Genomic DNA, 13379 nt, shown 5'->3' with positions numbered 1-13379 from the left:
GCACGGGATACACATGCCTGATGAAAAATGAAGTTGAATGTTGACGTGAAACAGTTGATGATTAAAGTGTACGATTGTTTCCATGCTGAAGCCGAAAGGGGCAAACCATTTTATGCCATTAATAAATTCCGTAAGCGGGCAGCAAAAGCTTTAGGAGTATCAGCAAGAGTACTGACAAATGTTCTGGAACACAAACATTGTGAGGGTGATGCGAAGCAGGTAGGGTTGTGTCAAAATCACACAAATTAAAACATTTGGACAACTTTCAAAAGAACCTTGTAAGGCAGTCTATCAACAAGCTCTATCCTGAAAACAAATACATGTCGCTGAAAATTTTTAAAAAGCATTTGAAGCAAGAACACAAACTCAGAGTATCAAAGTACACACTCTGGCGACTCTTACACTCTTTCGGGTATCGTTATAAGAAAATTTCGGGGGAGAATAGGTCAGTACTCTGTGAACGCCCTGATATCGTTCGCTTGAGAATTAATTTTCTCAGGGTTATAATGAAGAAGCGTGAAGAAGGGTTCGAGCCAGTGTAGTTGGACGAGACCTGGGTCAATGCCTCGCACACTGCCAGCAGTCAGTGGGTACCCGATGGGGGTGATAAGGGGTCACGTAGAAAGCTGCCTCTAGGGAAAGGAGAGAGACTAATCATTCTCCATGCTGGTTGCTCCAGCAAAGGCTTTCTCCCAGGCTGCGACTTGGTATTCAGGGCAAAGTCCGCAGATAACAGAGACTACCATCCCGAGATGAATGGTGCGGTTTTCCTCGATTGGGTTAAAAACAAGTTGGTACCAGCTCTACCAGAGAAGTCTTTTATCGTAATGGACAATGCCCCATACCACAGCGTGCAGGACCCCGATAGTAAAGCCCCGACATCGAACAGTCGAAAAGGTGATATGATATCATGGCTCGACAAATTTCAGATCGCACGGCCTTCAAAGGCAACGAAGCCTCAGCTATATGAGATCATAAAAAACCCACAAAGGTGAACCTTTCTACAAAGTTGACAGTTACATAAAAAGTAAGGGTCACGATATTCTGCAACTTCCACCCTATCACTGTGACCTTAACCCCATTGAAATGATATGGGGTATTGTCAAAGGAGATGTTGCCAGATCAAACACAACTTTTAGATAACGTGACGTAGAGGTTTTGGTTAAGGAATCCCTGAACAAAATCACGACTGAAACTGGGCAAAACTGTGTCAACAAGGTAGCTAACGTCATTGAACAAGGTTACTGGTCTCGGGATGGCTTACAACAGGCAACTGTGGCACCACTTGTCATCCCTTTAAGTCGTGACTATGACACTACGACAGACGAGGAACCGACAGGTCTCCCGGAATAGATTTTGAGATGTCCCCGCCATGACTGGCTGTTCCGTTTCTGCGGTTTCACCCCGCCGCGACAGATAACAACTTTTGCGTTTTCAATGATGATAGTTTCTTAAACAACTTTTTTTTGGTGGAATCCGGAAAATTTTCAAATATAAGAAAGCTGTTGGGTATTCGTAAATGATAAACATGTGTACTATTTATATTTATGTGGCAATTTTGTACAATGATAAAATTTGCAATTCATCGGTCCGTTTCTGACTCAAACGGACTGTAGTATACCCACCGTATTGAAGTCTTTTGCAGCTAGGTACACGCAGGGGGGGAGTTTCGTTGTCAATAACAGAAACACCATCATAGTTTAAATGCTGACACAATTAAATACGGACGGAGCCTCTCATGTACTAATCGTGCATGTTGAATTGCTTCTGTGAGCGTTGCAGGTCTGTGTTGCATAACCGGACCACGCAGGATAGGTTTCAACCCTCTAAAAAGAGAGAGTTATCATGTTCAGTCTTATTTAAACGTGAGCATTTTTGTTGAACATCTGCTATGTAAGATTCAAGCGGCTCTCCATCAAGCATTGTGCGGTCCCACAACAGTTGCTCCTACAGCCATGCACTTTGACCACGGACAAAGTGTTCATTAAAGTGATAAACACGTTGGTCTTTACTTTGCTTTACATGATCAGGCAAATCCAGAAACCATTGCAAAGCAGCGTCCTCCAGACACAACAACATAACTGATCCGTGTTGATCATCACTATACCTCTGAATTGCCGCCCATGCTTCAAATTTCCGTATCCAAGTAGTTTGGCATGAAATGCATGTTGACCCGTTTTTTTTGTAAATATCTCTTCTTCCAATGATCCAATCGATCTCAAACTGTGCAAGTGGATGTTTTGTCAGACAACCTAATCACATTGTAAATCACCGATTTTATGCATTTGTATTAAAGAATCTGTCTATGTAACTGTCAACAAAATAAACAGCAGAACGCAGACTGCTTGCAGAGGGAGGGAGTGATAAACCGTTTGGATCATTCACATTGACTACTTCTAGCTGTCAACATGAAAGCTTATTCAGATGATGCTAAACGTTTGATTAGAAATGTGTTTAATTGTTTTTAAAAAGAGAGCAACCCGATTTATAAGGTGGTCGGATTACATGAAACGTACAACTTTTGCTCTTGGCATGAAAAAGAACATCGTGCTAAAAATTGTGAAAAATAAACCAACAACCAATAAACAAAACCTTGTACAAAAAGGTAGGCATCCAAAGTTAGATTCTTTTGACATCAGGGTCATCAGATATGTCATTCGCCGGTTATTTGCTAGAAATGAACACCTGTCCACAAGAAAGTTAGAACACATCCTTGCAGAGGATCACGACATTAATGTTCTCTAGGTTTATGCTAAGCAAACTACTGCTCAAATTTGGATACAAGTACAAGAAGGTAGCAAACCAGAAACTTGTAATGTGTGAGAGATCTGATATTGTGAAAATAAGGTGTAACTATCTGAGAGAAATTAAGCAAGCAAGAGAGGATGGGTTCGAACCGATATATCTGGAAGAGACCTGGGTCAATGCAAACCATACTGCTGCCAGACAGTGGCAAAGGTGAACGTTTAATCGTTCTTCATGCTGGTTCCCACAGTGGATGTGGGTGTGATCTGGGTGTGATCTGGTATTTCGGTCAAAGAGCACAGATGGTAGGGACTATCATACAGAAATGAACTCAACGGCTTTCACACAGTATGTTGAGGAACAATTGTTGCCAGATCTGCCTTACCAAAGTCTTGTTGTCATGGACAATGCTCCCTATCACAGTGTTCGAGATCCAAACAATAGGTGCCCAACTTCCAATACAAAGAAGTCAGATATGCAGCAATGGCTAACAAATAACAATATACAATTTTTAATTAAGGCCACTAAACCACAGTTGTACTCTTTGATTAAACCTAACAAACCTCCACCCACATATAACATTGACAACATGCTACGCCAACACGGCCATAAGGTCTTGAGATTACCACCGTACCACTGTGATCTCAACCCAATCGAACTTATCTGGGGAGACTTTAAAAGTACAGTGGACCGGAAAAATCAATCATTCAAGTTGAATGATGTCAAGCACATTGTCAACACTGCTATATGTGACATTGACATTGCACGCTGGCATGCATGTGTTGAACATGTCAAGAAGGTGGAGAAAGAGTACTGGCTCAAAGATGGCTTGAAGGAGCAAACAGTTAATCCAGTTGTCATTCGCCTGGACACTGATGACTCCTCTGTGGAAGAATGGAGTGAACTTGATGAAGTTTAATTCTGTTATTATATTTACAGATAATAATAGTATCCAGCCAGATATGCTCAAAGAAATATAACTTCTTTTAACAATGACAGCACTGACTAATTCCAACGACTTATAGTGTAACATGAAACACTCATTTCACATAAAATTATCATGAAAATATAAATATTAACTATCTATATGCTTAAAGCTATTAGAAATGCATTGCTTAATTTGGAATGTGAACGACATCAAAACATAACACTTTTGTCTTCATTCTATCTTTTCTTCAATGAGTGTGCATGATTGTGTGTGCTTGTGTCCGAGGGAACGGGACTTTAACAGTTGTTGAGTTCTAACCATAGGTGGTCCGATTAATGATTTAGTGTACATATACTTTCTGTGTTCTTTAAATGCATTTCCTCTTAGGTACTGCATAAACAAAATATGACATTAACATTACAAATTTAAAGATTTTAACCTACAGAATAATTCTCACTAATGGGTTTTGTGGTTAATGTTGAACACATCAGAGAAACAAACTCCGTATGATAGTTAACAGTTGGCACCCACCTTACCCTATTCACGACCTGTGACACCTCTTCATACCTGTCACGTGCATAGCTGACCTACATTGACGAAGGTTGACAGCTAGAAGTAGTCAATGTGAATGATCCAAACGGTCTATCACTGTGCGGTGCACAGGTAACTATCATGAACTGCACGTGCATTGACCTTTATGACCCAACACTGCCGCTGTTACCGGTCATTGGCTCCCTCCCTCTGCAAGCAGTCTGCGTTCTGCTGTTTATTTTGTTGACAGTTACATAGACAGATTCTTTAATACAAATGCATAAAATCGGTGATTTACAATGTGATTAGGTTGTCTGACAAAACATCCACTTGCACAGTTTGAGATCGATTGGATCATTGGAAGAAGAGATATTTACACAAAACCGGGTCCACATGCATTTCATGCCAAACTATAGCGCCATGGTCATGTGGCAAACCGTGGTAATGTTCAAGTTTTGACTTCTCCACCACGTGTGAAGTTGTGTGCAGTTGAGTCTTTTATTCCAGAAACCATTACAACCTTCAAACGTCCTTTACAAACCCGAGAGTTATTCCTCTTTTCCAGCGACATGCTCACCTTGCATACCGCTAAAGAAAAGGGAGTTATCTCCCTTAGATCAATGTTTCACTAAACATATTTTGTACCATATTTCACAAAACATACTGAATGTAACATATACAGCTTGTTTTCAAAGATTGTTGTACATTTTGTACCACGGACTGCCCAACAAAAAGGTTTCAGTGTTGGTACAATTGTTCAAAATGTGAGAAGTCTAAGTTAGAAAGGTTAAAAGACGTGTACATCATCGCCAGCGTATTTCTTGTTAGGCTGTACTGAAAACATTAGTTTATAATGGTCTAACCTTTCTAACAGTTAACCTGTGAAGATCCGGGTTATAATTGGTCTTCAGCAACCCATGCTTGTCGTAAGAGACGACTAATGGGATCCGGTGGTCAGGCTCGCTGACTTGGTTAGCACATGTCATCGTGTGCCAAGTTCATACATATATCGATGCTCATGCTGTTGATGACTGGATTGTCTGGTTCAGCCTCAATTATTTACAGACCACCGCCATGAAGCTGGAATATTGCTGAGTGCGGCGTCAAACTCACTCACTCTAACAGTTAGGGTGATTTATATACTATATAAAAAGAAACGCATAGGCATTTTGTAGTTTTTAGAATCTATTAATCACCTATTGTGTTTAAACAATCGTCAAAATATCTAACAAAAGTGTTGATAACATGATTTTAAACAATTGTACAAGTTAAAAATCGACTTTACCCGAAAATGTTGATTTTGATGAGATTTCTTACAAGGATTAAACAGGCATCGCCACAACGCAACAGGAATCACCATCCAGTTGAAATTGTGCAGCAAAGTGCATACACTGTCTGGATATAAAATCAAGATTGCTTTCGGAAATCGACATTCGTTTTGAAGAAGTTTCAAGGTCAAATCACTACCCCACGTCTTGACTCTGCGACACAGAACATCGCCATTGAAAGAATCACGCTGGAGAATACCAAATCTCCTGTTGCCAGGCGTCTGAATGTTATTCTGAGCACGATAACACGGCTTGCAGCTCGTTACAACCAAACATGTATAACAAATGACCGTCCCCGTACAGGCAGACCTCGAGTCACCGCATTTGCGTGATCGTACTGCCACCGATGAGAGCACAGCAGCCAGGGTGCCTGGACTTCGGAAGATATCCCGTCAAACGGTACGGAACAGATTGAGAGAGATCCAGGAGACCCAACGTCGGGACCGTGCTACATCGTCGCCATCGCGCTCAACGTCTCCGTTAACTAAAATTATCCACTTCGTTGTATCTAAACTGATGTAAAAAATCATGTACTAAATTCATTTTGTGGACGAGTTATACATGTTTAAAAATACAACATTTTCGCAGCAGATTTCTGGGTTATGCGTTTCTTTTCTGGAATAGTAAATATTCCATGAACAATCTAAATGGCTTTGTACTTCATTATTAGCAGTATCCTCCTTGCATAAAGTTAGTCTAACTTTAATGATTGTTTCAAGTCATTCAAAGTACCATAAGAGAGTAGTAGTTTTTCTGAAAGGAAAACTGAGTACTTATTACAGGAAAGAGGCCAGCATTTGAACAAAAACAGTCCACAGGGGACATCTCAAAACCTGCAGCAACGGGACTGTAATGAAATGAGCTGTTCCTGTGGTGCATTAGACGGCCATCTAGTCTTTGAAATGAACATATTTCTACAGATAAAACAGTTATACGGTATTGTTCATTCTTCTCAAATGAGAGGGCATAATGACTAATCTCATTAACTATACATCCTGTACATAATCATCTAATGATCCGTTCCAGGTCACATCAACATCCTGTTCTACTTCTGAAATGACAATGTACTTTATTTGATGGGAAAGTAGCTTGCTTGAGCTTTACTGTTCTCGCATGTTGTGCGTGTCGGCAAGGCGGAATCAGTCGTCAGACCCGAAGGTTTCATGCAGGCCAAAATCGTCGTTGAAGCAACCACAAAAATCATTATTAAGAACCGAGTTTATCATTATTGCAAACATACTCTCCTCGGTGTCTCTGTCACACGTTGTCTATCTGACTTGGACCGGGGTGTCGAAATCAAGTTAAGCGTCTGCGATGTACCATGGGCTGTACGGCTTATGGCCGATTCAGCGAAAATCCTTCTTCAACTACGGAAAAGGTGTTCGCTCAGTCGGTCCCAATGTATCAAAAACGGTGCTAAGATTTTCTTGGTATCGGGTTTACATCACCAAACAGAGAAGGCACTTCTTTATTCTTTATTACATCAACAGTTTTACAATACACTAATACCACTTCGTAATGTCTCAGAACTAGTAAGTTAAGGTAATCGAATATATCGATAGTTATTGCTCCTGCCGATTCATTTGTGTCGAAAGAACATTGACATAAACCAACAGTACACCCTATTGACAATGGTAAATACAGCCACTGCTTACAGTACACCCTATTGATGGTGAATACATCCACTACTAACAATGCACACTATTGACAATAATGAGTACATCCACAACTAACAGTACACCTTATTTACAATGGTGAATACATCCACTACTAACAGTACACCCTATTGATAATGGTGAATACACCCAATACTAACAATACACACTATTGACAATGATGAATACATCCACAACTAACAGTACACCCTATTTATAATGGTGAATACATCCACTACTCACAATACACCCTATTGATGGTGAATACATCCACTACTAACAATACACACTATTGACAATGATGAATACATCCACAACTAACAGTACACCCTATTGACAATGGTGAATACATCCACAACTAACAGTACACCCTATTGACAATGGTGAATACATCCACAACTAACAGTACACCCTATTGCAAATGGTGATTACACCCACTACTAACAATACACACTATTGACAATGATGAATACACCCACAACTAACAGTACACCCTATTGATAATGGTGAATACATCCACTACTAACAGTACACCTTATTGACAATGATGAATACACCCACTACTAACAATACACACTATTGACAATGATGAATACATCCAAAACCAATAGTACACCCTTTTGACAATGGTGAATACATCCACAACTAACAGTACACACTAATACCATTGGTGAATACATCCAGAACTAACAGTACACCTTATTGACAATGGTGAATACATCCACAACTAACAGTACACCCTATTGACAATGGTGAATACATCCACTACTAACAGTACACCCTATTGACAATGGTGAATACACCCACTACTAACAATACACACTATTGACAATGGTGAATACATCCACTACTAACAATACACACTATTGACAATGGTGAATACATCCACAACTAACAGTACACACTATTGACAATGGTGAATACATCCACAACTAACAGTACACACTATTGACAATGGTGAATACATCCACAACTAACAGTACACCCTATTGACAATGGTGAATACATCCACAACTAACAGTACACCCTATTGACAATGGTGAATACACCCACTACTAACTATTGATAATACACACTATTGACAATGATGAATACATCCACAACTAACAGTACACCCTATTGATAATGGTGAATACATCCACTACTAACAGTACACCCTATTGACAATGGTAAATACATCCACAACTAACAATACACCCTATTGACAATGGTGAATACATCCACAACTAACAGTACACCCTATTGATAATGGTGAATACATCCACTACTAACAGTACACCCTATTGACAATTGTCAATAATACCACTTACAACAGTATACCCTATTGACAATAGTAAACACAGCCACTACCAACAGTACACCCTATCGATTGTGAATACAACCACTGCTAACACCGGGGCGGTGGGGTAGCCTAGTGGTTAAGGCGTCCGCTCGTCCCGCTGAAGACCCGGGTTCGACTCCCCACATGGGTACAATGAGTGAAGCCCATTTCTGGTGTCCCCCGCCGTGATATTGCTGGAATATTGCTAAAAGCGGCGTAAAACCAAACTCAGTCAGTCAGTGTTAAGCCCATTTCTGGTGTTATTGCCGTGATATTGCTGGAATATTGGTAAAAGCAGAGTACAACCAAACTCACTCACTCACTCACTCACTGCTTACACCACACCCTCTTTGACAATGGTGAATACAGCCACTACCAACAGTTCACCCTATTGATAATTGTAAATACAACCACTACCAACAGTACACTCTACTGATAATGGTAAATACAGCCACTACCAACAGAACACCCTATGGACAATGGTGAATACAGCCACTACCAACAGTACACCCTATTGACAATGGTGAATACAGCCACTACCAACAGTACACTCTATTGACAATGGTGAATACAACCACTACCAACAGTATACCCTACTGACAATGGTGAATATAACCACTACTAGCAGTACACCCTATTGACAATGATGAATACATCCACAACTAACAATACACACTATTGACAATGATGAATACATCCACAACTAACAGTACACCCTATTGATAATGGTGAATACATCCACTACTAACAATACACCCTATTGACAATAATGAATACATCCACAACTAACAGTACACCCTATTGATAATGGTGAATACATCCACTACTAACAGTACACCCTATTGACAATGGTAAATACATTTCTGGTGTCCCTTATTGACAATGCTGAATACACCCACAACTAACAATACACACTATTGACAATGGTGAATACATCCACAACTAACAGTACACCCTATTGACAATGGTGAATATAACCACTACTAACAGTAAACCCTATTGACAATGGTGAATACAACCACTACTAACAGTACACCCTATTGACAATGGTGAATATAACCACTACTAACAGTACACCCTATTGACAATGGTGAATATAACCACTTCTAGCAGTACATCCTAATGATGTTGAATACAACCACTGCTAACAGTACACCCTATTGACAATGGTGAATACAACCACTGCTAAGACTACACCTTATTGACAATGGTGAATACAACCACTGCTAACAGTACACCCTATTGACAATGGTGAATACAACCACTGCTAACAGTACACCCTATTGACAATGGTAAATACAGCCACTACCAAGAGTACACCTTATCGACAATGCTGAATATCGTGTTATAATATAGTCATAAAAAAGATAGTTTAGATAAAGAGTGTTGACATATATTTATTATCTTAATGGGTGGATGTCGCATGGTAAATGATATATTAAATATAATGAAGCGACAAAATGCCTTTCCATATTTGTAAATCTTAACGAAAAATAGTGCCAGAGAAGTTTAGTTGATCACATGTGAAAAACAATGTAACATTTGGTGCAAATCTAAATATAGAATTTCAGTGGAAAGTATTACTGTCACCGAAATATTTGAAACATATATGGCAGTTTTCAATTCCATATCTATCTTGTAGTGAAACTGATAAAAAAAACAGCATGAAAACAAAGTATCATTATTTTCCTGTAGAATTCAAAACCACACCTTTAATTCACATTTTATCAATAACTGTCAGTCCATTGTCTCAAGGGAATTCCATGACCATCATTAAATTTCGAATGCAGATGTTGAGCCGATGTATTCAACTTGACAAGCCTGGTGGTATTTAACGTTCAGCTGTAAGGCCTGGTGACGAATCTAATAACCTCCTTCGTAGAAAGAGGTGACTCCTGCGTGTGCGTGTGCGCGTGCGTGTGTGTGTTCGTGTGTTATGCTTTTGTGTGTAGGTGTTTGGATTTCCGACCCTGATCCACACCAAAGTACATGTGGCGTCGCAAAGACGCAATCTTTTTCAAGAATCTTTCTGGATAAGCTATAAACAGGACTACAGGTATATTTTATGTCATTCCTGGTGCGATTTGGACAAGATGTCAGAAGCTTCGCAACCACAAAAGCTTATACTCTCTTGTTACTAGATGTTCTGCCATAATGAAATGCACTCTCTCCTGGGAATTGTTTCCTAAATAGAGATTACTAAACGAGCGTCTGTCAGATATCATTTACACGAGTACAGTAATCTGTTTCTTACACACCATAAAATCCCACCATATTATGGTCGAATAGAATCAAATTTCATATTTTCTCATCGTAGCTGAGCAATAATTCACAACACAACGTTCATGATGAGTGACGTCACTTGGCTTCCTAATGTAAAGTAGATACGATCACAGAAAATTAATTAAACACTCTAAAACGATGATGTTACCATGTAAATGTGGACAATTTTAATTCTTGCAAGCACAAAATAAATGAGCGTGTGACGTCATCGTCATCGTTTGGTGGTTGTCGTCATCGGAAGATTGTCTTGGATATCTCTGCACATTGTCATTGGGGATCTGTACTTGTGTACCAGTTTACGTTCAATGTTCTTCCATCGAATCGGAGCCAGAACTATTGAGTGGGTGTCATTAGGTGTAATCCGTGTGCTTGAATATGACATTGCTGAGGTTTCGTTCACTATCAATAGGGGACTACTCTTCTTCGCCACAGCCTTCTCGTTTTCCCGAGCCAGAAAACTGCCACATGGAATGTAACGGAATTTACGGAGTTGTCAGTATGAAATGTGAGTTGATTACATCCTGTATGTTATGAAGACATGAACTTTGCATTATCATGCGTCGGAGGAATATCTTAAGCAATGACTAATGTGTAGATAAACCGTTCCTGTATGTTCGATTGAATAGAAAGGACGTGTGCCGCCATTTGCACTCATGAACCCTTGCAAACGTTTCATGTTGTACTGTGTTACAACGAGTGTGTTTTGGTCCTGATTGTCATGAGTGAATTTGATAACAGAATCACATAGTAGCTCGGAGCTGGAAGTGGGTCTTTATCATGTTTATCAATGCAAAATGTCATCTTCATCAATTCATCAAAGAAACGACGAGGCAAATCGATCTCCAAAAGGACAGGCACTGACGTTATCGTGTCAGAAATTTTTGCAAGACCATACATGACTTGTCGCATCTCTCCAGTAAAAGTACCAATGTTGTACATTTTGAATATTCGAAGGGAATCCCGGTCTTTATTTTTAAGGGCGATTTTCACATAATTGTTTTAATACACGATTTTTCACTAATTGAATCAAAAGTTTTAATAAAAGGAATTAGAAAATAAATAGATTCGTGTTATATTTCTTCAAATTCTGTTTCATTGTATAAATACCTGTTTATGTTGCAATCGCGAAAATAACAGGTAGGTGTAAAGGGTTTCTTTTCTTGGTACGAGTAACAGGTTTCTGTTCGATTGAAGAACGAGGAACATATCAATGAATTTTAATCAGGAAAGTAGTCCGTCATAACCTGACCCTAGGTCATCACCATGGAGTGGCCAATCAAGGGATTAGAAATCGATCTCACACATATGTGTGATACCAGTTTTCTTACATGGGTTTCTCACCCACGGGTGTGTAAGAAACTAACCTCCGACCGTAATTCGTCGTCACTATAGAATGGATTCTATGGATCAGTTCTTCGTTCTGGTGTTGCAGGCTGGGGTCTTCTTCAAAATCTGCCTAACAGGCTAAACTGCTTACCTCTTAATTAAGGTGGCAAAGCAAAACGGCAACATTCGCTGGTGGCGTACTAGTAGCTTCAGTCCCGTCAGAATTATATCTTCAGCAAAAACACATAAGAGGCGACTAACGGGATCCGGTGGTGAAGCAAACGGACATGGTTAATATGTGTTATTCTAAGTGTGAAGATCGATGCTCATTATGTCAATCACTGGACCGTTTGATCCGGGCTCAGTTACTTAACTCTTTCAACACCAGTCAACCAGAGGCATTTACTTCCATGACACCGAGTTCCCAGAGCCTCTGAGGTCATAGATGAAGCCTATGTTTATGAAGGAAAATATCAGCTTGCAAAACATTATTGCTACTACATATCATACACATTTGAAAGGTCTAATCCTACTGTTTATAAATATGAAATTTATTTTTATCATATTATTCAAATAATACAACTACAACGTAAATAAGTTAATATTTAATGAAAATGCAAGCTTACACATTTATAGTGTCCAGTTAAACCACGAAGGGGGCAAACAATGTGGCGATTTTTTCCATTTGTAACATGTTATAATATCCCCTTACCTTTTTCTTTTATATTTTCATTTTTACCTAATCGGAAAATTATTATGAAAAGATTTCTCAAATAATATGTATGGTGTCTATTTCCCGATACCAGTGGCTTTCTGCTCGGTAACGTGATACAACAGTGGGAAATACCTCGGTTTTGTAAGATTCGTACGAATAACATGTGACGCAATTCGTTTGATGACGGGTATCGAAAGCTCTGAACATCAACAATATCACTGCACCCTTGCCAAGAGTGTTTTCGCAGTTGTAAGAAGCGATTTTACAGGATAAATATTGGTCTCTAATGACGCTTTTCTGCCACCGTCTGCTATGAGGGTCGTGATTGGTCAAAATCAGGCACGTGACCTAAGGCAGCCAATCATAAGACAGCAATGGATACCGTCCTCGTAAACGAGAACTTTTAGATTCAGACGGAAGTTTTGGGCAAAATCATGCTATTCCGAACGTGTTACGTATATTATGGAACTTAGTGGTCATATCGTGCTAGGTTATGACCTGTGACAGAAAGGCTTCATGCATATATTTTAGCATTAAACATCGTGTC

This window comes from Haliotis rubra, unplaced genomic scaffold (assembly GCF_003918875.1).
Source record: "Haliotis rubra isolate DU_JTF1 unplaced genomic scaffold, ASM391887v1 Scf128, whole genome shotgun sequence".
NCBI lineage: Eukaryota > Metazoa > Mollusca > Gastropoda > Lepetellida > Haliotidae > Haliotis > Haliotis rubra.
This window is presented reverse-complemented; position numbering follows the sequence as displayed.